Below are 27,140 nucleotides of genomic sequence, written 5' to 3'. Positions count from 1 at the left end.
TTTGTGCCATCATAGAAAGACCCCTGTGCCCTCCTGGTAGAGGACAGATATGACAGTTGACCAGGGGTTGACCTGGGGTTGACCAGGTGCCACATGAAGCACAGACTTCAAGAAAAGACAAAAGAGCATTCTTTGAGCCTAAAACAGGAAAGATATTCTTACACAAGGTGAAAAGCTTGACACAGGATAGGTGGACTATTTATGTCTTGGTAGGGAAGTATTGCAAGCTGAGACCCCACTTTTGGATGAGTTGGGGGTGGGGGGAGTTGAAAGACAGGGTGTGTGAGACAGCCTCCCCCTACAATCCACTTCCCAGTAGGCCAAATGAGTAAACGGATTTGAAATGACATAACCTTGAGGTTAAAGAGTGAAGGTGCACTTCACGTCAGATGAAAATGAAATACTTCACATTATCTGGCTAATTCCTACAAGGTGGTAGGTTTCTTGCAAACATGGATGCAATAATTTCTCACACCCCTGTATGATATGTCTAGGTAAAAGGACTTTGCTGTTGTTTTTGTGTGAAAGAACCTCTATTTCTCTACCCTCGGTTCTGAACTGGCCTTGTAACTTGCATAGATCAATAGAATGTAATAAAGTGATACTGTGAGACTTCCAGATGTTGGCTTAAAGAGGCCTTGAAGCTTATGCTCTCACAATCTTTCTTTCTAGTATGACTTGTGAAGAAGCCATAAAAAATTGTACCAAGGGCTATGATCACCTTTCGTTTTACTGTTTTGGAGGAAAGGGGCAACTCCAGGGCTTTCTCTTGTCCTGCATTCCTATCATCAGTTCAGTTCAGTTCAGTCACTCAGTCGTGTCCGACTCTTTGCGACCCCATGAATTGCAGCACGCCAGGCCTCTCTGTCCATCATCAACTCCCGGAGTCTACCCAAACCCACATCCATCGAGTCGGTGATGCCATCCAACCATCTCATCCTCTGTTGTCCCCTTCTCCTCCCGCCCCCAATCCTACCCAGCATTAGGGTCTTTTCCAATGAGTCAACCCTTTGCATGAGGTGGCCAAAGTATTGGAGCTTCAGCTTCAACATCTGACCTTCCAATGAACACCCAGGATTTATCTCTTTTAGGATGGACTGGTTGGATCTCCTTGCAGTCCAAGGGACTCTCAAGAGTTTGAACACCACAGTTCAAAAGCATCAATTCTTCCGCGCTCAGCTTTCTTCACCGTCCAACTCTCACAACCATACATGACCACTGGAAAAACCATAGCCTTGACTTGACGGACTTTTGTTGGCAAAGTAATGTCTCTGCTTTTAAATATGCTATCTAGGTTGGCCATAACCTTCCTTCCAAGGAGTAAGCGTCTTTTAATTTCATGGCTGCAGTCACCATCAGCAGTGATTCTGGAACCCAAAAAAAATAAAGTCTGACACTAATTTCACACATAGGGAGGCAATGTTGAGATTTTTCAGTGGCCAGAAATGCTTAATTCCAACTCTGCATTTGGCATCTGGGAAGATAACCACAGAGAAGGCCTGCAGACCTACTGGGCCCTTTGGGAGATGAAATCAAGCTTGTAAAATTGTCAACACAGAAGTGACATCTGTCAAGTCCACTTGGAGCCCAAATGCATTCCCATGCCTAATTACAAGGGGGTTGGGAGACACGCAGAAGAACACAGATATTTGTTGAGTAGTAAATTCTCTGCCACAACTGTTGAGCACCTTTTGTTGGAAGACAAGAAACTGACCTCGGTATTATTCTTCTGTAGGTAACTTTTTTGGTTTTGTTTTATTTTGTTAGATGTTTTATGGTATTTTTTCCTTATCTTTGTTGTTTAAATGTTTCCCAAGGTGAATGTAAGTATAGATTTATTTTCATTGATTTTGCTGGGAACATAACCTGCTACCATAAGTCTCTGACTATTTCTTACCTGATTGTTTTCTGAAAGTCACTATCTCTGGATGGTGGTGTCAGTGTTAGTGGTGAAAAAGAAGATGGAAAAAAACAAAGGGCAGAGGCGAGAAAGTATTTACGCTGTACAGATCAAAGCAGCAGAACAGAAGAAGAAGAATACTTTCTTTTAGTTGGCTCAGACCTAGAACTTCTCAGTCCATTGACACAGTGGGAAAGTTATCTTTCTGCTTTTTTTAAGTAGCAAGGCAAAATCTAAGTGTGCTATGACATCAAGCCAGATTGGGGATTTTTAATTTTGGTTCTACCTGCCTTATAAGAAGGAAAGATTTTCAGAGTTTCCATCTTCAAGTTATTTGTACTTTTCAGCACTATAAGGAACTGTCACATTTTCTTTCCCCACATTTTCTTCAGTTTTGTGGAAGGCTGGAAGAGACTGCACAGACACATTCCTTTTGATCATAGAGCACAGCATCCTAATTTAATATATTGTTGATCACACTGATACTCAAAACAGAGGGTACACTGGCACTTACCGAATATGAGTATTAGAGTGGTCGAAGTATCCTGCTCTGTGTTGGTGGAAGTTTCACTAAATATAAGAATGCACTCCATATTTGCCGGCTCTCCTATGCCTTCTGTAATATGCAGGATATCCCAAAGCCTCTTTAGAAATACCACTTTACAACTATACTCTCTTCCCTACCTGTATGTTTCCCAGTCCAATCCTGAACCCTACGTGTCATGGAAACTCACTGGCCCAACATCCAAAAGAAAAAAATTAAAAGAAAGAAATGAAAAAAAAATGAGTTCTTCAAACTGCATGTTTCTATTTAAAGAAGTTTGGAGAATATACTTCCTTACTGAGAAAGAAAATGTATATCAAACAAAGCAGTTTCCGACCTATGTATTTTCTTTTTCTGTCCTCCCTATATCCTATCTATTTTCTCATTTGAGCAATTCACAGAGAATAAAGAGAGCCCAGAGACAGAAGCCACCATAGGCTAAGGCAGAATGAACCATGGAGATATGTTCTGTTGTACAACTAGCAGACTCCTGAGCTGTCCACTGGCTCCTAACACACCAACATGAACATTTTCATATGAATAACACCTGAATAGACATTGGAAGTAGTCAAATTATCACTTACTGAGAAAGTCTAAGAAATTAGCTTAAATAATTTTTAAATAATTTTAAAGTATGTGCAAATGAAGTGAGATAACAAAAAATAATTGGCAAAAATTATGTATAAATACTTTACAAGCACCAGTGAATGAAGTAAAATAATTTTTTTCAAATTTATAAAAGAGAAAAATCATTACCTATCTAGCAAATCCAAGATAATTTGCTAAAAATATTTTTACAAAGAGACTTTAAAAAGGTGATATGAAATAAAACAGGTATACACAAAACCAAAATACTTTCTATGCACCTACAATAATTAGTTATTGAACATTATGGTAAAAAAGCCCAGATAAATCACACAGTTAAATATACTTGTTTACCTCCACCTTCTCTCAAAATGGAAGTAATTTAAAAGTTTAGGGCATTAACTTGTAAGGACAAAAGGAATGAGACTAATGAGAAGTGGAAGCAGACAAAGAAAACCACAGAATTTTAAGACTCAAGGAGCAGATGATTCAGTAAAGAAAAGATAAAAAGCAAAGTGCTTCTATGAAGAGAAGCCAAGAAATGAGGCCTGAAACTCCCTAAGGTCAGCCAGGAACTGGAGGCCTCAGGGGCCTCTAAAGTTGAGGGAGATGATAACTGATCTGACAGAATTTCTATTTAAAAAATGGTGAAGTCCTGTATGTCTACTCCATCCTCCTGTGCACATGAGACAGGCTTTAATATGAAAATGGACCCAGGAAAACAAAGCGGAGGCAGACAGGTAAAGATATTTTCAAAGAAAATATTAATATCAATATCTTCAGAGAAACTTTTTAGAAAGTTAATATATCCTTAAAAATGAAGAGGATAATGTTCAAAAACACTCATGGAAAGTTAAAGTACAATAAATGAAAATTAAATAGAAGAATAGAAAGATAAATTTGAGGAGAGCTCTCATAAAAATAAGGTAGAAGGAAAAATAGTTTTAAGTAGATTATTTTTCAAAAAGTCTATGACATATACAATACAATTTGAGAAAGGAAGCAGATAAAATAGAAATGGAAGAGAGAAAACTATGAGGAACTACATAAAATTTCCAGGTAGAAAAGATCCACTTAATACACAGCACAATGAATGAGAAAAATTGTACCGAGGTACATTATCATACCAGACCCTGATGCTGGGAAAGATTGAAGAAAGGGGACGACAGAGGATGAGATGGTTGGATGGCATTACCAACTCGATGGACTTGAGTTTGAGCAAGCTCCAGGAGTTGGTGATGGAGAGGAAAGCCTGGCATGCTGCAGTCCATGGAGTTGCAAATGGTCGAACACAACTCAGTAACTGAACTGAACATTATCATAAAATTGGGCTTCCTTTGTGGCTCAGGGACTTCCCCGGTAGCTCAGCTGGTAAAGAATCCACTTGCAATGCAGAAGACCTGGTTCAGTTCTTGGGTCAGGAAGATCCCCTGGAGAAGGGATAGACTATCCACTCCAGTATTCTTGGGCTTTCTTGGTGGCTCAGACTGTAAATGAATCCACCTGCAATGTGGGAGACCTGGGTTCAATCCCTGAGCTGGGAAGATCCCCTGGAGGAGGGCATGGCTACCCACTCCAGTATTCTTGCCTGGAAAATTCCATGGACAGAGGAGCCTGGTGGCCTACAGTCCATGGGGTCTCAAAGAGTCAGACATGACTGAGCAACTAACATTTTCACTTTCACTTTTCAATACACAGCACAATGAATGAGAAAAATTGTACCAAGGTACATATCATAAAATTTCAGAATATCTGAAGGTTGATACCTGTAAGTTCAAAATTTTTCAGAAAGAAAATAGTATGTCATTTGCAAAAGAATGAGAGTAAAAATAGCATCACTTAATATTTTACTACAGCTATAACGTTGTTTCCATTGGAATGGATCAACCTGTCAACATTAGGGTTAGCTGGGAGAAGGATACATAGGACTCAACAATCTTTTCAACTTCTTGTGAAAATAATTATTTCAAAATAAAAAGTTTTAAGAATCGCATCAGACACTTCAACAACACTGAAAGCTAGAAGACAATGAACTAACTTAGAAAAGTCTTCACAAGTCTGATGGGAAATGATTTCCAGTCTAGAATTCTACGCCCAAGTGTGAGAATAAAGTAAAGCTATTTTCAGACGTGCAAAGTCTTGAACAATTTTACTCCAATGACTGATTTCTTATATTACTGGAAGATGTCCCTCATGAAATCAAGGGAATAAATCCAGAGTAGAAAAGAAATCCAAGAAACATGGGATCCAGATGAAAGTCTTAGGAAATCCTCACACTGAGGTTGATGAAGCGGCAGCTCTGGACCACACTACTGCAAAGCCAATGAGCAGAAATCCAAACTGAGAGGCCAGAAGGCTTCCAGAAGTGATAGCTCAATAAGAAAATAGAACTGATAATGTCTGGACTTTTTGTGAAAAGACTCCTATTTCTGGTAAGAATCTGGGGGTAAATTAATAACAAGTGTGTAAAAGAAAATAACGCAAAAGTAAAACGAATCACTTATCAACTTAAAAATATGACCAAGCCAAGAAATGTACAATGGATGTGTCAATTATAGATGACATTAATAATGTTATAACAATGTAAACATTTTTGCAGTGGCTAGCAGATGTAAAGGAGGTAAATAGTATTTGAAGTTCAAAGGTCAAAAACAGCAATCTGAGCATGCCATTTAGAAATGTAGAAGCAAAAACAAAAATAAAGAGCTAAAATGTTGAAAATGATTTCCACTAGGATATAAGCATCAGAGCAGCCGCTGGTGGTAAAGAATCTACCTGTCAATGCTGGAGACATAGGAGATTCAGGTTCAATCCCTGGGTCAGGAAGATCCCCTGGAGGAGGGTACAGCAACCTACTCCAGTATTCTTGCCTGGAGAATCCCATGGACAGAGAAGCCTAGTGGGACAGTCCAACAGGTCTCAAAGAGTTGGACACGACTGAAGTGGCTTACCACATAATGATCAGATTGTGGCAAAAATAAAGCAGAGGGCTCTCATTTCTCGTTAAAATCCCTGAAGAACTATTTGACTTTTTAAATTATATAAATGAAATAGTTTGAATAAAATTAAATTTGAAATAAAAGATAAAGAAGGCTTAGGTGGTTCTCTTGACAGTATCTAAGCAATATCTACTTCATCTACCCTCATCTTCTCATTTAGTTATGAAAGCAGTTTCTTTTAAGATTCAGAATTTCAAAAGCAGTGGGTACAATTTGTAAATGCCACCCAATTTCCACCAAGTCAGATACCAATGGGATTAGTAAAATCTTGGAAGAATCCTTCAGGGCAGGGAGTGGCAAGGGGGGGAGATACAGGAGTGGAGAACACAGGACAGATACCCTTCACTTATCAGAAAGAGAGAAGCCTCCAACCTAAGGTGTGGGAGTTGCTTTTTAGTAGAATCACAGCTCTTCTATTAATAATAACCTCCTCTTCATCCTTTCCTTTAATAACTTTTTGGGCACCAATACTGAAAGTAATTTTCCTGGTAATGCACTTAGTCTAAAACGTACTTGCATGTGGGTAAGAAGATCCATGCAATGAAGGACTTGAAAAATTATAATTTGGTTTGTTTAGAGGGTTTGTTTGTTTTAATTCACCATTTCTAACAAAGAAAGAATCACAGAAAGCTTACACATGTTTTTAAACTAAAATAAGCTCACAAAATAAAATCATGAATTCCTCCTTCTGTCTCAAATATTCAAATTAGTTACCTACAGAATAGCAAAAATCTGGTTAGAGGCCCTAAAGTTAAAATAAAGGAGGAATCTCTTCTCCGCAGGTCTTTCCTGAAGACCTTGTCAGAAATTACAAGCACCTTCACACCTCTCCCACTCCCTATACCATCATGCTATACTTTTTTTCCTGAACATTTACCATCATCTAACATACTACACAGCCTTCTCAGTGATGCAGTGGTAAAGAATCTGCCTACAATTCAGGAGATGGAGGAGACGTGAGTTCAATTCCTGTGTCAGTAAGATCCCCTGGAGTAGGAAATGGCAACCCACTAGCAGCTTCTCTGGTGGCTCAGATGGTAAAGAATCTGCTTGCAGTGCAGGAGACCTGGGTTTGACCGCTGGGTTGGGGAGATCCCTTGGAGAAGGGGATGGCTACCCAATCCAGTGTTCTTGCCTGGAGAATTCCATGGACAGAGAAGCCTGGCAGGCTATAGTCCATGGGGTCACAAAGAGTCAGACATGACTGAGGGCAGCACAGGAGCAGTAGCAACATGGGAGACATTTTACTGATGTATATTTGATTCTCATTCACCTTCCTCTGCAACAAGGATATAAATTCCATGAGGATGGGAGATTTGTATTATGTTTTCAGGGATGTAGCCCAAAGGCTAGAATGATGACTGGCACACAGCAGAAAATAACTATTTGGTGAATCAGTGAGTGAATTATAACAGGAGCGAGGTAGAGGAAGATAGGAGCCAAGGACAAGCCACACACTAAGTTTATAGATCAGGCCTGGAAAGAATTTTCTCTACATCAAAATTTTAAAAAGAAAAAAAAGTGAGGCCTATAAAAATGGCTTATAACCCAAGGGACGAACGTTGTAACAGGCATTTTAAACTTTATCATATTTTTAATAGATGTATATTCAAATGTTTCAAAATCAAAACCAGGTAAAAAGATAGAAACAGGGAAATCTTGTTCTCACCCCTTCCCCATCTTCCCCATTCTTCTCATTTATTCCTATCTGTTACCACTCTCCTTAATTCTTGGGTTTTCTTCCAGTATTTCTTTATATAAATTGCTATTTTTCCTTATTTCAGAAGTACTTTTTTTATTTATGCTTTAAAATATTTGTTCTGGTCCATGTTTTCCTTTCTTCTTCAGGAATTTCAAATATGTTCATATTAAATTTCTTTTGTCTATCTGGAAAAGGTCAGTTTTCATTCCAATCCCAAAGAAAGGCAATGCAAAGAAAGCTCAAACTACTGCACAATTGCACTCATCTCACACGCTAGTAAAGTAATGCTCAAAATTTTCCAAGCCAGGCTTCAACAGTACGTGAACTGTGAACTTCTAGATGTTCAAGATGGTTTTAGAAAAGGCAGAGGAACCAGAGATCAAATTGCCAACATTTGCTGGATCATCAAAAAAGCAAGAGAGTTCCAGAGAAACATCTATTTCTGCTTTATTGACTATGCCAACGCCTTTGATTGTGTGGATCACAAGAAACTGTGGAAAATTCTGAAAGAGATGGGAATACCAGACCACCTGACCTGTCTCTTGAGAAACCTGTATGCAGGTCAGGAAGCAACAGTTAGATCTGGACATGGAACAACAGACTGGTTCCAAATAGGAAAAGAAGTACGTCAAGGCTGTATATTGTCACCCTGCTTATTTAACTTATATGCAGAGTACATCATGAGAAACGCTGGGCTGGAAGAAACACAAGCTGGAATCAAGATTGCTGGGAGAAATATCAATAACCTCAGATATGCAGATGATACCACCCTTATGGCAGAAAGTGAAGAAGAACTAAAGAGCCTCTTGATGAAAGTGAAAGAGGAGAGTGAAAAAGTTGGCTTATAGCTCACCATTCAGAAAACTAAGATCATGGCATCTGGTCCCATCACTTCATGGGAAATAGATGGGGAAACAGTGGAAACAGTGTCAGATTTTATTTTGGGGGGCTCAAAAATCACTGCTGATGGTGACTGTAGCCATGAAATTAAAAGACGCCTACTCCTTGGAAGGAAGGTTATGACCAACCTAGATAGCATATTTAAAAGCAGAGACATTACTTTGCCAACAAAGGTCCGTCTAGTCAAGGCTATGGTTTTTCCAGTAGTCATGTATGGATGTGAGAATTGGACGGTGAAGAAATCTGAGTGCTGAAGAATTGATGCTTTTGAACTGTGGCATTGGAGAAGACTCTTGAGAGTCCCTTGGACTGCAAGGAGATCCAAGCAGTCCATTGTAAAAGAGATCAGTCTTGGGTGTTCATTGGAAGGACTGATGTTGAAGCTGAAACTCCAATACTTTGGCCACCTCATGTGAAGAGTTGACTCACTGGAAAAGACCCTAATGCTGGGAAGGATTGGGGGCGGGAGGAGAAGGGGACGACAGAGGATGAGATGGCTGGATGGCATCACTGACTCGATGGACATGGCCTGGCGTGCTGCGATTCATGGGGTTGCAAAGAGTCGGACACGACTGAGTGACTGAACTGAACTGAACTGAACTGAAGGATGATAATCCCCTCTAATCTTTTAAAATCATTCTTTTTTTCTGCCTCATTTTGTTTGCTTTAACATTAACCCATCTCATTCTTGCCATGTTTTTTTAATGTCTGTTCATTCTTATGTCCTGTAATTTAGTCTCCATTCCTGAAATGATCCCGTTTACTTTTATTTCTTTCCTGAATTCTATCACTTCCCATTTTTCCTTCTCCTGTTTTTCTGGTCTTGGTTCCCACTGCCTGGCCATATTATCCACCAAATTCTTGAATTATTTCTTTCAGTCTGCCTTCTATAGCTGCAATGACTTCATTACATTTTTCTTATTCAAGTTATAATTAGGTTATTTTCTCCTACCTGTGGCAATATTTTTCTGTCATTTTTTTTCCTATGTAAAGTGCTTCTACATACTAATTGTTTATAGTTTCATCATACAGAAACTGGATTTATCCCTTCACATAATTCATTTCCAAAGGAGTTGAATTCTTTTAAGTTAGCTATTATCAGGAAGTTCTTAGAACAGAGGAGCAAGGCCAAGGTACCTGCCTAGGTTTCCTTTCACTGGCTAAGGGATCTCTCTTTTGTTTCCTTAAACTATAATACCTCTGGGTCTGTGGGGGGTGGAAAATGGGGACTTGTTTTTTAATGTGTATTGCGCTTCAGTTTTACAAGATGAAAAGAGTTCTGAGGATTGTTTGTGCAGCAGTGTAAATACACCTAACACTACTGACTCAATGGAAATGAATTTGAGCAAACTCCAGGAGACAGTGAAGGACAGGGAAGCCTGGAGTACTGCAGTCCATGGGGTTGCAAAGAGTTGGACATGACTGAGCAACAGAACAGCACATGGTTATGCTGTTCAAATAAAAAATGGTTCATGAATGGTTCATGTTCAAAATAAAAAACAGTTATGACTGCAAATACTATGTGTATTTTGCCACAATTAAAAGGTTCTTTAATTTTAAAACTATATTTGTTATATATTTGAAACATAGTTTGCTATATCACATTTTGAGCATATGAAGATTACATGTTTCCTGTGTAGTCATGTCATGCTAATTTTTACATCTAAGAACCTAACCTAGTTCACAGGCCTTCTCTCATCACTGGCTTCCCTGACACTCTCCTGGGATGACATTATGAAGGGATACAACTTCTTTTCAAAGATATTCCTTTTTTTCTAGAAGGGGATGCTCTCTGAGGTCTGCCATTTTAGGATGTTTCCACAGACTTCCATTTCACTCATTCTCTGCTTCCCCAAGTACTTGTGACCTAAGTTATTCCAACTCTGTCCACAGAAATGTCAACTTGGAAAGGGATAACTCTAATTCTGGAAGTAAATATTTGGAAGTCTAAGACCTATCACTACTGAGTCTTCATATCAGATTCTAGGTGAGGTAAAGTTGAGAGGAGAATAAGATGATACTAGCGCTTCAATGGGGCTTCCCCAGTGGCTCAGCAGTGAAGAATCCGCTTGCAATGCAGGAGCCACAGGAGACGTGGGTTCAATCCCTGGGTCAAGAAGATCCCCTGGACGAGGACATGGCAACCCACTCCAGTATTCTTGCCTGGAAAATCCCAGGGGCAGAGGAACCTGGTAGACTACAGTCCAAAATATCTCAAAGAGTCAGACACAAACTGAAGTGACTTGGCATGCACACAAGCAGCTAACTTCAGTAATGCTTTTAGTAGGACACCAATAGAAAAAAAAAAAAAAAACCCAAGGGGATCAGGGATTTTTTTTTAAGTAGCAGTATAAAGGTGACTAGTAGAATCAAAGTACAAACTTTTGTAAGTATACTGCGTAAGTGTATGTAGTAGTGTACGTAGAGAATGATTCAGAGAGAGAGGCAATTAATGGTATAGGGACAATTAGGAGGTTTTCTAGTAGTCACTTGGCATAGTGGTAAAGAAGCCGCATGCCAATGCAGGAGACACAAGAGATGCAGGTTTGAGCCCTGAGTCAGGAAGATCCGCTGGAGAAGGAAATGGCAGCCCGCTTCAGTATTCTTCATGAAAAATTCCATGGGCAGAGGAGCCTGGAGGGTTATAGTCCACAGGGTGACAAAGTCAGACACAATTGAGAAGATATGCATAGCAGTCTAGGCAAGAAATGTTGGTGGGCTTATTTGAGGTGACACAGGAGAGTAGCTGACAGATTTAAGTTACAGGGAGGAAAAGGATTGAAGAAAGAATTGCTGTCTGTTGTGGGGACATGAGAGTGATGCCATAGACACCAGAGGAGAGGACAGTGAGATAGGAATGTGGATGCTGTAACGTGGCATTACAGAATGACAGCAAATAAAAACAGTTGCAACTGCATATTGGAGTTGCTTTCTAATGACTTATACTTTCTCTAAAGTTTTCATATTGTATCAGTGGGGAAAAATATATATTATTCATCAGAAACTGTTGAGTCAACTGCAAGCTATCTGGGAGCAAAATATGATTAGAGCCATACCTCAAACTATAATCCAATATAAATTTTGAGTATATTAAAATGTTAAATATATATATTATATAGAACAACAACAACAAAAAGTTTAAAATGTATATAATGAATATATTTCATCCTGGCATGGACAGGAAATAGAAGCAAAAGCAGAAGCCATAAAGAATAGTAAATATGACCACATAAAAATGAAATATACATAGTAAGGAAAAAAATGTTTAAAAAGTAAAAATTAAACCACTAGGAAAATAATTGCATCATATATAGAAAGAGGTTTAACATTCTTGATTAAAAATTTCTTAGAAGCGATTATAAAAAAAGATGAGAATGCCTATTTTAAAAATAGGCAAACAATATGAATAGGCAACTTTAAAAAAATAAAGAAAAACAAGGCCATTAACCTGTAGGGACAAATATGCATCTTCAATAACAATCAAAACAGTGCAAATTAAATAGTAAGGCACTCTTGTTATCTATCAACTTGTGAAATTTGATTATTTAAAAGTTCAGTGAGTTCAGTTCAGTTCAGTTCAGTCGTTCAGTCGTTCAGTTGTGTCCGACTCTTTGTGACCCCATGAATCGCAGCACGCCAGGCCTCCCTGTCCATCACCAACTCCCGGAGTCTACCCAAACCCATGTCCATAGAGTCAGTGATGCCATCTAGCCATTTCATTCTCTGTTGTCCCCTTCTCCTCCTGCCCCCAATCCTTCCCAGCATTAGGGTCTTTTCCAATGAGTCAACGCTTCACAAGAGGTGGCCAAAGTATTAGAGTTTCAGCTTCAACATCAGTGAACACCCAGAACTGATCCTTTAGGATGGACTGGTTGGATTTTCTTGCAGTCCAAAGGACTCTCAAGAGTCTTCTCCAACACCACAGTTCAAAAGCATCAATTCTTTGGCGCTCAGCTTTATTCACCGTCCAACTCTCACATCCATACGTGACCACTGGAAAAACCATAGACTTGACTAGACGGACCTTTGTTGGCAAAGTAATGTCTCTGCTTTTAAATATGCTGTCTAGGTTGGTCATAACGTTCCTTCCAAGGAGTAAGCGTCTTTTAATTTCATGGCTGCAATCACCATCAGCAGTGATTTTTGAGCCCCCCAAAATAAAATCTGACACTGTTTCCACCGTTTCCCCATCTATTTCCCATGAAGTGATGGGACCAGATGCCATGATCTTAGTTTTCTGAATGGTGAGCTTTAAGCCAACTTTTTCACTCTCCTCTTTCACTTTCATCAAGAGACTCTTTAGTTTTTCTTCGCTTTCTGCCATAAGGGTGGTGTCATCTGAGGTTATTGATATTTCTCCCAGCAATCTTGATTCCAGCTTGTGTTTCTTCCAGCCCAGCGTTTCTCATGATGTAATCTGCAAATAAGAAAAATAAGCAGGGAGAAAATATACAGCCTTGACGTACTCAGGAATTTTCCTATTTGGAACCAGTCTGTTCCATGTCCAGTTCTAACTATTGCTTCCTGACCTGCATACAGGTTTCTCAAGAGACAGGTCATGTGGTCTGGTATTCCCATCTCTTTCAGAATTTTCCACAATTTATTGTGATCCACACAATCAAAGGCGTTGGCATAGTCAATAAAGCAGAAATAGATGTTTTTCTGGAACTCGCTTGCTTTTTCTATGACCCAGAGGATGTTGGCAATTTGATCTCTGGTTCCTCTGCCTTTTCTAAAACCAGCTTGAACATCTGGAAGTTCACAGTTCATGTACTGTTGAAGCCTGGCTTGGAGAATTTTGAGCATTACTTTACTAGCATGTGAGATGAGTCCAATTGTGGGGTAGTTCAAGCAAGGCATTGCCTTTCTTTGGGATTGGAATGAAAACTGACCTTTTCCAGTCCTGTGGCCACTGCTGAGTTTTCCAGATTTGCTGGCATGTTGTGTGCAGCACTTTCACAGCATCATCTTCCAGGATTTGAAATAGCTCAACTGGAATTCCATCACCTCCACTAGCTTTGTTTGTAGTGATGCTTCCTAAGGCCCACTTGACTTCACATTCCAGGATGTCTGGCTCTAGGTGAGTGATCACACCATCGTGATTATCTGGGTCATGAAGATCTTTTTTGTACAGTTCTTCTGTGTATTCTTGCCACCTCTTCTTAATATCTTCTGCTTCTGTTAGGTCCATACCATTTCTGTCCTTTATCGAGCCCATCTTTGCATGAAATGTTCCCTTGGTATCTCTAATTTTCTTGAAGAGATCTCTAGTCTTTCCCATTCTGTTGTTTTCATCTATTTCTTTGCACTGATCGCTGAGGGAGGCTCTCTTATCTCTCCTTGCTATTCTTTGGAACTCTGCATTCAGATGGGAATATCTTTCCTTTTCTCCTTTGCTTTTCGCTTCTCTCCTTTTCACAGCTATTTGTAAGCCCTCCTCAGACAGCCATTTTGCTTTTTTGCATTTCTTTTCCACGGGGATGGTCTTGATCCCTGTCTCCTGTACAATGTCATAACCTCTGTCCATAGTTCATCAGGCACTCTGTCTATCAGATCTAGTCCCTTAAATCTATTTCTCACTTCCACTGTATAATCATAAGGGATTTGATTTAGGTCATACCTGAATGGTCTAGTAGTTTTCCCTACTTTCTTCAATTTCAGTCTGAATTTGGCAATAAAGAGTTCATGATCTGAGCCACAGTCCGCTCCCGGTCTTGTTTTCCTGACTGTATAGAGCTTCTCCATCTTTGGCTGCAAAGAATATAATCAATCTGAATTTGGTGTTGACCATCCGGTGATGTCCATGTGTAGAGTCTTCTCTTGTGTTGTTGGAAGAGGGTGCTTGTTATGACCAGTGCATTCTCTTGGCGAAACTCTATTAGCCTTTGCCCTGCTTCATTCTGTACTCCAAGGCCAAATTTGCCTATAATCACAGAAATTTAGGCAATCTGATCACACGGACCACAGCCTTGTCTAACTCAGTGAAACTAAGCCATGCTGTGTGGGGCCACCCAAGATGGACGGGTCACGGTGGAGAGAACGTGGTCCACTGGAGAAGGGCATGGCAAACCACTTCAGTATTCTTGCCTTGAGAACCCCATGAACAGTATGAAAAGGCAAAAAGATAGGACACTGAAAGAGGAACTCCTTAGGTCAGAAGGTGCCCAATATGCTACTGGAGATCAGTGGAGAAATAACTCCAGAAGAATGATAGGATGGAGCCAAAGCAAAAACAATACCCACCTGTGGATATGACTGGTGATAGAAGCAAAGTCCGATGCTATAAAGAGCAATATTGCATAGGAACCTGGAATGTTAGGTCCATGAATCAAGGCAAGTTGGAAGTGGTCAAACAGGAGATGGCAAGAGCGAACATCGACATTCTAGGAATCAGCGAACTAAGATGGACTGGAGTAGGTGAATTTAACTCAGATGACCATTATATCTACTACTGTGGGCAGGAATCCCTTAGAAGAAATGGAGTAGCCATCATGGTCAACAAAAGAGTCCAAAATGCAGTACTTGGATGCAATCTCAAAAACGACAGAAGGATCTCTGTTTCTTTCCAAGGCAAACCATTCAATATCACAGTAATCCAAGTCTATGCCCCGACCAGTAACGCTGAAGAAGCTGAAGTTGAACGGTTCTATGAAGACCTACAAGACCTTTTAGAACTAACACACAAAAAAGATGTCCTTTTCATTATAGGGGACTGGAATGCAAAAGTAGGAAGTCAGGAAACACCTGGCGTAACAGGGAAATTTGTCCTTGGAGTTCAGTGAGGGTACATGGTAAATGGCATTTTTCAGTTCAGTTCAGTCACTCAGTCATGTCCGACTCTTTGTGATCCCATGAACTGCAGCACGCTAGGCTTCCCTGTCCATCACCAACTCCCGGAGCTTGCTCAAACTCATGTCCATCGAGTTGGTGATGCCATCCAATCATCTTATCCTCCCTCATCCCCTTCTCCTCCTGCCTTCAATCTTTCCCAGCATCATGGTCTTTTCCAATGAGTCAGTTCTTCACATCAGGTGGCCAAAGTATTGCAGTTTCACCTTCAGCATCAGTCCTTCCAATGAATATTCAGGACTGATTTCCTTTAGGATTGACAGGTTGGATTTCCTTGCAGTCCAAGGGACTCTCTAGAGTTTTCTCCAACACCACAGTTCAAAAGCATCAATTCTTCAGCACTCAGCTTTTTTTATAGTCCAACTCTCACATCCATACATGACTACTGGAAAAACCATAGCTTTGACTAGACAGACCTTTGTCAGCAAAGTAATGTCTCTACCTTTTAATATGCTGTCTAGGTTGGTCATAGCTTTTCTTCCAAGGAGCAAGCATCTTTTAACTTCATGGCCGCAGTCACCATCTGCAGTGATTTTGGAGCCCAAATAAAAAAAAGTCTGTCACTGTTTCCATAGTTTCCCCATCTATTTGCCAAGAAGTGATAGGACTGGATGCCATGATCCTAGTTTTCTGAATGTTGCGTTTTAGGCCAGCTTTTTCACTCTCCTCTTTCACTTTCATCAAGAGGCTCTTTTATGCTAAAAATGGCATTTTTATAATAATATATATATAAAAGTTATATGCAATGATATTTAGAACAACATTGCTTATAATGTTGAAAATGAAAGAAAAAGGTTCTAAACAAAGGATTGGCCAAATTAATATTCATTAATGTAATGGAATAGCATGCTGCCATTAAAAATCAAGTCACAGAACAATGATCAATAACTTGAAAAATTGATCTCAATAATGCTAAATGGAAAAATAAAATTATAGCATAGCTTATATAGTATGATCTCAAATTTATGTTTGTTTATATATTTAGTAGAAAGATATTTACAAAATATTAACAATGGTTACACAGTTCATCTTTTTTTACATTGTATATATCCTTATGGAGAAGGAAATGGCAACCCACTCCAAAATTCTCATCTGGGAAAACCCATGGATAAAGAAGCTTAGCAGGCTACAGCCCATGGGGTTGCACCAAGTCAGACACAACTTAGCAAGTAAACAACAACAACATATACCCTTTTCACAGGAAAATATAGTCTCTTACCATTAAGAAAAAAATTATTGAATTTATACATAAAGAAAACTGGTTTCCAAATTTCCCCTTCTTCATCATCCCTTTCTATATTCCATCCTTTCTATTGCCTTTCCTTCTCAACTACTCTTTCCTATTGTAAAGACTTCAAAGATACATTTCTAAGTCTTAAAAGGAAGGACTCATTGGAAAAGAGATGATACATTCATGTTATTGTTGTATGTACTTTTAGTTATTTATATTTATACATTTTCCATATCATTGAAATTTATGAAACATGAATTTTAAAGCATAATTGTTAATCTTACCTCTTTTAGAATAGTTAATATTTCACATGACTAAGGCAGGTTTTTCTCTAAAACTTGGTTTCAAATCTAACTGCACATTAGAATTACTGGAGGAACTTTGTAAATTATAAGCCCATAGAGGTTCTAAATCAGCAATTCTGGGGTCTACTTAGAAACCTGCACTTCTAAGAAGTTCTCTGATGATATAGATAAGCCAGGTCAGGAAAACACAGCTTTGAGTGATTACTAATTCCATTCTTTGAACTTGTTCCACCTTTGAATGATATACTATGAAAAATAATACTAGTAACTGTGGGCAAATTGTAAAGTGAAGTGTCTTTGAAAATTGACATAACTTAAAATAGCCAAGAGCTGACATCTATACTATTCTAAAAGTACATTGTTTCCTTTATTTTGGAAACTTTCATATTGTAAGAAAATTACACTCAACATTTAGTAGAATGATAGGCCTATGAGAGATCTTAATCACTGAATCAAGAAGATTACTTTTATTGAGTACATAAAATTATGTGGGTTAAAATTAAAAGAAGCATAATCAAATTCTTTTCTTGTATACAGCCATAATTTCTAATAGAACTCTAAATTCTTATAGAAAATATGCTGCTTAATATTGTGGATTGGTGGGTTTTGTTTCTTTATATAGTTTTTTTTTATGTATCAGCAGAAGAAATGGTAGCAGTGGAGCCATATTTAGTTGCTTGCTTAAGCAGGAATAATGCAGCAAGGTATTAAGACAGATTTTACCAGCTGTTTGAGACTAGACAACTTGCACTCTAGGTCTGGGAGTGCAAGGTCTGGGGTTAACAGAAGGTTCGAAGTATATGGAGAGAGATGATGTTAACGTTTAAAAGAAAGCTAGAGGGTAGAAAAGATTTCAGCCAAGTACTGTGTCACTGCTACACTATTTAGGAGGACTAGTTTTTACAAAGAAGCTGGAAGCTGAAAGTTGAATTTATCTGTGATGGGTGTCATTCATTTGCAACTGCAGCAATTAGAAAAGTGACTTACAATTTATTGTGTCATGTGGAAAAAAACTGTTAAGAAGAGAAGGAGGATCCTGCTCGGTATTATGGAAAGAACATTAAAGTTAAGTGACCTGAGAGCTTCTTCAGCTCTCCCACAAATCTGCTATTTGAATTTGAGGAAATCACTTACATTCCAGGAGCATTAATTTAGGAATCATGTGCAGAGACAGGATGGTGGTTCAAAGCTTGGATTGGAGAGCAAGTGTGAATCTCAGCTACGCTGCACACAAAATTTGTAACCTTGCACAAGTTACTATTTCTGTGCCTTAATTTCCTTGTGTGCAAGATGGGAATATTAACAGCATTAACTTCACAGGATTACTGAGGGACTCAAACAATTTATTATATGGTGGCTCAGATGGTAAAGAATCTGCCTGCAGTGCAGGAGACCTGGGTTCAATCCCTAGGTCGGGAAGATCCCCTGGAGAAGGAAATGGCAACCCACTCCAGTATTCCTGCCTGGAGAATCCCATGGGCAAAGGAACTTGGTGGGATATAGTCCCTGGGATCACAAAGAGTCAGACACGACTGAGCAACTAACACTAGACTAGACTAGAACCACTTAGAAGAAGGTCTGAAACACGGTGATTGTTTCAGCAATTATATAATGAGAACTTTGAACTAGAACTAAGCAGTTTTCAAATTACTTTATGCTATGGGACCCCAATACAAATGAAATGCCACTTGGATGTCCAAATAATAAAACAGATGAGATTAGAGATGTTTTCATGGACAGGCATAGAGAAGTTGAGAATCACACCTTCCTGCTTTCCAAACCTTCCCAGGTAACCCCTGAACAACATCAAGAAACAACAAAATGAGGGAGCACAGTTTAGAAACACTAATGAGCTTTTCCAAATCTCTCATAAGCTGTGTATCAATGGGAATTGTGATTGGTCATAGAAATCTGACAACAGTGATTTAAACATGTATGAATTTACTCTCTGCTCTAGAAATTCAGTAGTGGGCAGCTAAGACCTATGTGGCAGCTCACCAGAAAACCGTGCTCTCTCTGTCTTTTGGAGTTCTAGTCATCAGATGAATGATCCAGACAGGAAACTATTAGAAAGGACAAGGGAAAAAGTGCTTTCTGATAAAAGTGCTTTCTCATGCAACATTGTCTGTTAACATCTCAGTATTCAAATGGCAACCCACTCCAGTATTCTTGCCTGGAAAATCCCATGGACAGAGGAGCCTGGCGAGCTCCAGTCCATGGGGTCACAAAGAGTCAGACACGATTGAGCTAATTCACTTCATTTATTCATCCTTAGACACAAAAGAGGTTGGGAAATGTAATCTTTTAATTGGATGTGTTTCTACCTGGAATTAAGTAAGAGTTCTGTTACTGTTGAAGGAGAGAATAAATTATGCTAGGCAATCACTTTCTGCATAGTAACTTTAAAATGTCATTGAGTTTTATGAGTAAAAGGAATGTTAAAATTGCCTAGCGTAGATCAAGAAAACTGAGAAAAGAATACTATATCAATCAAAATATGCTCTTAATTGGCTTTTAAACATCATTAATTTTTATGTGATTTCTGAAAAATAAGTATATTAATCCCTCTGGTGATTAAAATAATTTCCCAAATTATATATGACCGTAAGTTTTAAAGTAGCTTCCTCTTGGCTGAGGGGAGCAAAAGGTTAACTAGATGTCCATTTACAAATGAAGGTTAACTTGAAATTCTAAAACAGATAATATATGCATAGGGCAGGGAATAATATCCAGCACATATTTAATTTACAATAGATGATAATTCTCTATTTCCCCTTTATTACTCTGTATTTTAATTTCTTCATCTACATTATGAGGAATTTAAGTCAAGTGATACCTGAGGTTTCATAAAACTGAAACATCCTGTGAAACAAAAGAAAACTCCAGAAAATGAAAAACATTTTAGGGGAGAAGAAGTTCAGATACCTTAAAAAATAAGCATGAAGTATATGACACCATCAGTCTAACCTCTTACGTATAAAGCAGGCCAGAACTACTATCAGGATATGACCAAAACTAATTAGTCCTCAAAGGTACACATTGGAAAGAGTATATTTTGACCCACTGCTAAGCTAAATTCAAACAACTGGAAAAGATGAGGGGCAACTTTTCTCCCTTATACAATTTATTTTACCTAGATGAGATAATTATTATGATTTTTTAAAATATTTATGGATAATTAATAAGATTAGAAAATGTTCAAGAAAAGTGGGTGAGAAAAATCATGACACAAATGTCTTGCTTTTTATTTAGATTAGCATTAAACCACAAGAATGCCCCCAGTTATTCAAAATTTGACCAAAATTCTGCTTGTAATGGCTGTAGATTATTCCATTGACTATAACTGGCTCTGCTAGTTAGAAATGATCAGTCCTCTCATTAGTCAGATTCTTTGAGCCCATACTATTTACAGGATCCCTGTAATCTATAGGACTTGATGGGAAATACAAATGAAATAGAAGATGAAATACCTGTCCTAGATAATCTTGATGCATGGCAGGCAGAGCATTAGATCAACAAATATTCACTGAGCTTCTACAGTATGGCAAGTTCCATACAAGGAACTGGGTATTAAATGTTGAATAAGACCCGAGGCTTGATATCAAGGTAGGTCTGCCCATCAAATGTTTTGTCCAGGGTCACTGTACTCCTTGTACAAATAATGTTACATCATTACTCAAAACCTACCCTAAAATATTATGAACTAAATAACACTTACTGTTTCACATGTCTTCTCTTCTTGTTCATACTTAAGATGGACTTAATTTCTTTTAGACCAAGGAAACTTACACTCCTGGGCAGAACAGATCCTTGGAGAGATTTCATGGGATATTGTTCTTACTAATGCTGGAAGCAAAGGACTTTGCTGAATAAGGAAATTTCTCTCTCAAGCATTATAAAAATCAACTTTCAGAATTTGTAGGCAAACCAAACTGGAAAAAAAGTCTGCCTAAAATCTTGGGAAAAAAACCTCACTATTTGACTAAACAATCAAATATTTGACTATTTGACTAAAAAGAGTCAAATCTCAGTTTGAAAAATCAAAATGAGAGTTGAGATATTTGACAAGTTCAATTCTCCAATACAAGAGATGAGAAACACATGGGTTGTGTGTTATGTTGAGCTTAGCTTTTCTCATGCTTTCTATAACACCCTCTCTCATTTTCCTTTTCTCTTTTTATTTATGCAGTACTCAGCTCATAATTTAATGTGCCAAAAGACTGCTTTCAATGACTTGAAATGTAACCTTTTTAGTACTATGCAGAAGATATAGATACATTGATAGGTAGAGATATATATATAATTCATGAGCAGTTAAGAATATTATGACCATTCTAAAAACTACTTTAAATCCTTTTCTCTGTTTTGCCTTGAATTTCTAACTTTGGGTCTCCAATAAGTGAAAAACTATGGGAGATGCCAGGCAGAGCATATTATATTAATTAATTAATTAATAATCTTAAGTTATGCACTAAACCTCAGAGGCTTCCCATTACCTACACTACAGTACCTTTGGGAGGTCTGGGATATGTCTTCATCACTTTTCTTTGATTTTTACCATGTATTTTATACTTTAAAATCAATACTTGAATCTCTGAACAAGTTTGAATGTTGTTTGGTTAAAGTACTCTGATGAGGATACAACCAATGTCTGGGTAATGGGGAACAGAGCCAAAGAAAGGAATTCTCCCTACACCAGAATAAACAGATCATCACCAATAAAATGATCTTCTATTTACTGTTATCATGGACTGGACAAATCCAAATACATTCTGAGAGCCACTCAGCTACCAAGCTCATGGACTGAGAAATTATCTTGCATTTTCTAATCATATGCAAAATTTAGGCGACTGAGTATATGGTAGAAATACATGCATCTGTACTTCTATCCCTAAACAGAATGTCTAAGAGCTCAGTTCAGTTAGTTGCTCAGTCGTGTCTGACTTTGTGACCCCATGGATTGCAGCACGCCAGGCCTCCCTGTCCATCACCAACTCCCGGAGTTTACCCAAACTCATGTCCATTGAGTTGGTGATGCCATCCAACCATCCCATCCTCTGCCGTCCCCTTCTCCTCCCACCTTCAGTCTTTCCCAACATCAGGGTCTTTTCCAATGAGTCATTTCTTCGCATCAGGTGGCCAAAGAATTGCAGTTTCACCTTCAACATCAGTCCTTCCAATGAACACTCAGGACTGATTTCCTTTAGGATAGACCGGTTGGATCTCCTTGCAGTCCAGGGGACTCTCAAGTGTCTTCTCCAGCACCATAGCTCAAAAGCATCAATTATTCGGTGCTCAGCTTTCTTTATAGTCCAACTCTCACATCCATACATGACTACTGGAAAAACCATAGCTTTGACTACATGGAACTTTGTTGGCAAAGTAATGCCTCCACTTTATAATGTGCTGTCTAGATTGGTCATAACTTTCCTTCCAAGGAGTACGGTTCAGTTCAGTTCAGTCGCTCAGTTGTGTCCGACTCTTTGTGACCCCATGAACTGCAGCACGCCAGGCCTCCCTATCCATCACCAACTGCTCGAGTCTACCCAAATCCATGTCCATTGAGTCGGTGATGCCATCCAATCATCTCATTCTCTGTCATCCCCTTCTCCTCCTGTCTTCAATCTTTCCCAGAATAAGGGTCTTTTCAAATTAGTCAGCTCTTCACATCAGGTGGCCAAAGTATTGGAGTTTCAGCTTTAACATCAGTCCTTCCAATGAACACCCAAGACTGATTTCCTTTAGGATGGACTGGTTGGATCTCCTTGCAGTCCAAGGGACTCTCAAGAGTCTACTCTAACAACATAGTTCAAAAGCATCAATTCTTTGGCACTCAGCTTTCTTTATAGTCCAACTCTCACATCCACACATAACTACTAGAAAAACCACAGCCTTGACTAGATGGACCTTTGTTGACAAAGTAATGTCTCTGCTTTTTAATATGCTGTCTAGGTTGGTCATAACTTTTTTTCCAAGGAATAAGTATCTTTTAATTTAATGGCTGCAATCACCATCTGCAGTGATTTTGGAGCCCCCAAAAATAAACTCAGCCACTGTTTCCACTGTTTCCCCATCTATTTGCTGTGAAGTGATGGGACCAGATGCCACGATCTTAGTTTTCTGAATGTTGAGCTTTAAGCCAACTTTTCCACTCTCCTCTTTCATTTTCATCAAAAGGCTCTTTAGTTCTTCTTCACTTTCTGTCATAAGAGCAGAACTAGTTTTTTTTTTTTCAAAAGAAATAACTTTTACTGAAGTATACTGAATTTGCAATGTTGTGTTATTTCAGGTATGTAGCAAAGTGATTGAGATGTAGGCAAATAGATTTATTATAGACAGACAGATATTCTTTTTCAGATTATTTGCCATTATAGGTTATCATAAGATATTGAATATAGTTCCCTGTCCACACAATAGGTCTCTGTTGTTTGCCTATTTTATCTAGAGATGTGTGTATCTGTTAATCCTAAACTTGTAATTTACCCTCCCAACCTTTTCCCTTTGGTAACCAAAAGATTGTTTTCTATGTCTATGAGTCTATTTCTGTTTTGTAAATAAATTCATTTGTATCTTTTTTTTTAGATTACACATATAAGAAATATCTTATATCAGTCTTTCTCTGTCTGACTTACTTTAGTCTGTATGATGGTTCCAAGCTCCATCTGTGTTGCTGCAGATGGTGTTATTTCATTTTCTTTTATGGCTGTATACACACACACACATATTCTTTATCCATTCATTTGATTTTGAAATTCTGCTTTTCTCTAGAGTTAGAAAGAAAAGTAAATTCTTAGAGGATAAGAGGTGCCAAAGAAATAAAGCAGTTAGTAATTCAATGGCAAGTCATAGGATTAAAATTCTCCATGCAGGAAGTAGATGTGATATTTCTAAAGGAAAATTTAAGGTAGTATTAGTATTTAATAAGGCTATATTCAATCAGGTAGTATTGAATAAGACCCCACAGAGACTGACCCAGGACTGTGTTTGACTATCTCCTGTGGAGGTATGGGTCAGCAGTGGACTGTGCAGGGACAGGGGCTCTGGTTGCAGTAGACCTGGGTATGGCATAAGCCCACTTGGAAGAGGTTGCCATTCACCCCACCATAGAGCTGCCAGAACTTACACAGAACTGGGGAACCAGACTCTTGGAGGGCACAAACAAATCCAGGACAAAGGAGCAGTGACCCCACAAGAGACTGACCCAGACTTTCCCATGAGTGTCCAGGAGTCTCCTGCTGAGGCATGGGTCAGTAGTGGCCTCCTGCAGGGTTAGGGGCAACGAGTGCAGTAGTGCACACATGGGACCTTTTGAAGGAGGTAGCCATTATCTTCATTATCTCCACCATAGTTTGGCCTCGGGTCAAACAACAGGGAGAGAACACAGCTCCGCCCATCAACAGAATTGGTTAAAGATTTACTGATCATGGCCCCCATGAGAAAAACACCCAGTTTCCCCCTCAGTCAGTCTTCCTATCAGGAAGCTTCCATAAACCTCTTATCCTTCTCCAGAAGAAAGCAGACAGAATGAAAACCACAATCACAGAAGAAAACTAACAAATCTGATCATATGGACCACAGCCTTGTCTAACTAATAGAAACTATGAGCCATGCCATATAGGGCCACCGAGGATGGACTGGCCATCGTGGACAGTTCTGACAAAACCTGGTCCACTGGAGAAGGGAATAGCAAACCACTTCAGTATTCTTGCCTTGAGAACCCCATGAACAGTATGAAAAGGCAAAAAGATAGGACACTGAAAGATGAACTTGCCAGGTAGGTAGGTGCCAATATGCTACTGGAGATCAGTGGAGAAATAACTCCAGAAATAATGAAGACAGGGAGCCAAGGCAAAAACAACACCAAGTTGTGGATGCAACTGGTGATGGAAGTAAAGTCCAATGCTATAAAGAGCAATATTGCATAGGAACCTGGAATGTTAGGTCCATGAATCAAGGCAAATTGGAAGTGGTCAAACAGGAGATGACAAGAGTGAACATCAACATTTTAGGAATCAGTGAACTAAAATGGACTGAAATGGGTGAATTTAACTCAGATGACAATTATATCTTCTACTGTGGTCAAGAATCACTTAAAAGAAATAAAGTAGCCATCATAATGAACAAAAGATCTGAAATGCAGTACCTGGATGCAATCTCAAAAACGATAGAATGATCCCTGTTCATTTTCAGAGCTAACCATTGAAAATCACAGTAACCCAAGTCTATGCCCCAACCAGGAATGCTGAAAAAGCTGAAGTTGAACGGTTCTATGAAGACCTACAAGACCTTCTAGAACTAACACCCAAAAAAGATGTCCTTTTCATTATATGGAACTGGAATGCAAAAGTAGGAAGTCAAGAGATACCAGGAGTAACAGATAAATTTGGCCTTGGAGTACAAAATGAAGCAGGTCAAAAGCTAACAGAGTTTTGCCAAGAGAACACACTGGTCATAGCAAATACCTTCTTCCAACAACACAAGAGAAGACCCTACACATGGACATCACCAGATGGTCAATACCGAAATCAGATTGATTATATTCTTTGAAGCCAAAGATAGAGAAGCTCTATATAGTAAGCAAAAACAACACTGGGAGCTGACTGTAGGTCACATCATGAATTCCTTATTGCCAAATTCAGACTTAAATTGAAGAAAGTAGGGAAAACCACTAGACCACTCACGTATGACCTAAATCAAATCCCTTACGATTATACAGTGGAAGTGACAAATAGATTCAAGGGATTAGATCTGATAGACAGAGTGCCTGAAGAACTATGGATGGAGCTTTGTGACACTGTACAGAAGCCAGGGATCAAAACCATCCCCAAGGAAAAGAAATGCAAAAAGGCAAAATGGTTGTCTGAGGAGGGCTTACAAATAGCTGAGAAAAGAAAAGCCGCAAAAGACAAAGAAGAAAAGGCAAGATATACCCATTTGAATGCAGAGTTCCAAAGAATAGCAAGGCGAGATAAGAAAGCCTTCCTCAATGATCAATGCAAAGAAATAGAGGAAAACAATAGAATGGGAAAGACTAGAGAACTCCTCAAGAAAATTAGAGATACCAAGGGAACATTTCAACCAAAAATGGGCACAATAAAGGACAGAAATGGTGTGGACATAACAAAAGCAGAAGATATTAAGAAGAGATGGCAAGAATACACAGAAGAACTATACAAAAAAGATCTTCATGACCCAGAAAACCATGATAGTGTGATCACTCACCTAGAGCCAGACATCCTGGAATGCAAAGTCAAGTGGGCCTTAGGAAGCATCAATACAAACAAAGCTAGTGGAGGTGATGGAATTCCAGCTGAGCTATTTCAGATCCTCAAAGATGATGCTGTTGAAGTGCTGCACACAATATGCCAGAAAATTTGGTAAACTTAGCAGTGGCCACAGGACTGAAAAAGGTCAGTTTTTATTCCAATCCCAAAGAAATACAATGCCAAAGAATGCTCAAACTACTGCACAATTGCACTCATATCACACGCTAGCAAAGTAATGCTCAAGATTCTCCAAGCCAGGCTTCAACAGTATCGTGAACCATGAACATCCAAATGTTCAAGCTTGTTTTAGAAAAGGCAGAGGAACCAGAGATCAAATTGCCAATGTCCGTTGGCTCACCAAAAAAGCAAGAGAGTTCCAGCAAAACATCTGCTTTATGGACTGTGCCAAAGCTTTTGACTCTGTGGATCACAACAAACTGTGGAAAATTCTTCAAGAGATGGGAATACCACACTACCTGACCTGCCTCCTGAGAAACCTGTATGGAGGTCAAGAAGCAGCAGTTAGAACTGGACATGGAACAACAGACTGGTTCCAAATTGGGAAAAAAATATGACAAGGCTATATATTGTAACCCTGGTTATTTAACTTATATGCAGAGTACATCATGAGAAACGCTGGGCTGGAAGAAACACAAGCTGGAATCAAGATTGCCAGGAGAAATATCAATAACCTCAGATATGCAGATGACACCACCCTTATGGCAGAAAGTGAAGAGGAACTAAAAGAGCCTCTTGTTGAAAGTGAAAGAGGAGAGTGAAAGAGTTGACTTAAAACTCCACATTCAGAAAACTAAGATCATGGCATCTGGTCCTTTCACTTCACGGCAAATAGATGGGG

The 27,140-nt window shown here is 38.9% G+C and overlaps 1 long non-coding RNA gene across 2 annotated transcripts in view; it reads right to left on the bottom strand.

Moving 5' to 3' along the window:
• Nucleotides 1–27,140, bottom strand: part of LOC145503465 (uncharacterized) — a 276,939-nt gene that overhangs the window by 197,336 nt on the left and 52,463 nt on the right. Inside the window, exon 2 of one of the 2 annotated variants that reach the window (XR_014051477.1) lies at nucleotides 23,648–23,779. The exons of the other annotated variant lie outside the window; for it this stretch is intronic. This is a non-coding gene — a long non-coding RNA (uncharacterized LOC145503465). The remainder of the gene's footprint in view (nucleotides 1–23,647; nucleotides 23,780–27,140) is intronic. 2 annotated transcript variants of the gene reach the window in all.

Source organism: Giraffa tippelskirchi, chromosome 1, assembly GCF_054371585.1.
Source record: "Giraffa tippelskirchi isolate mGirTip1 chromosome 1, T2T-mGirTip1v1.2.pri, whole genome shotgun sequence".
Lineage (NCBI taxonomy): Eukaryota > Metazoa > Chordata > Mammalia > Artiodactyla > Giraffidae > Giraffa > Giraffa tippelskirchi.
The sequence above is the reverse complement of the archived record's forward strand: the minus strand, read 5'-3'. Positions and strand labels throughout refer to the sequence as shown.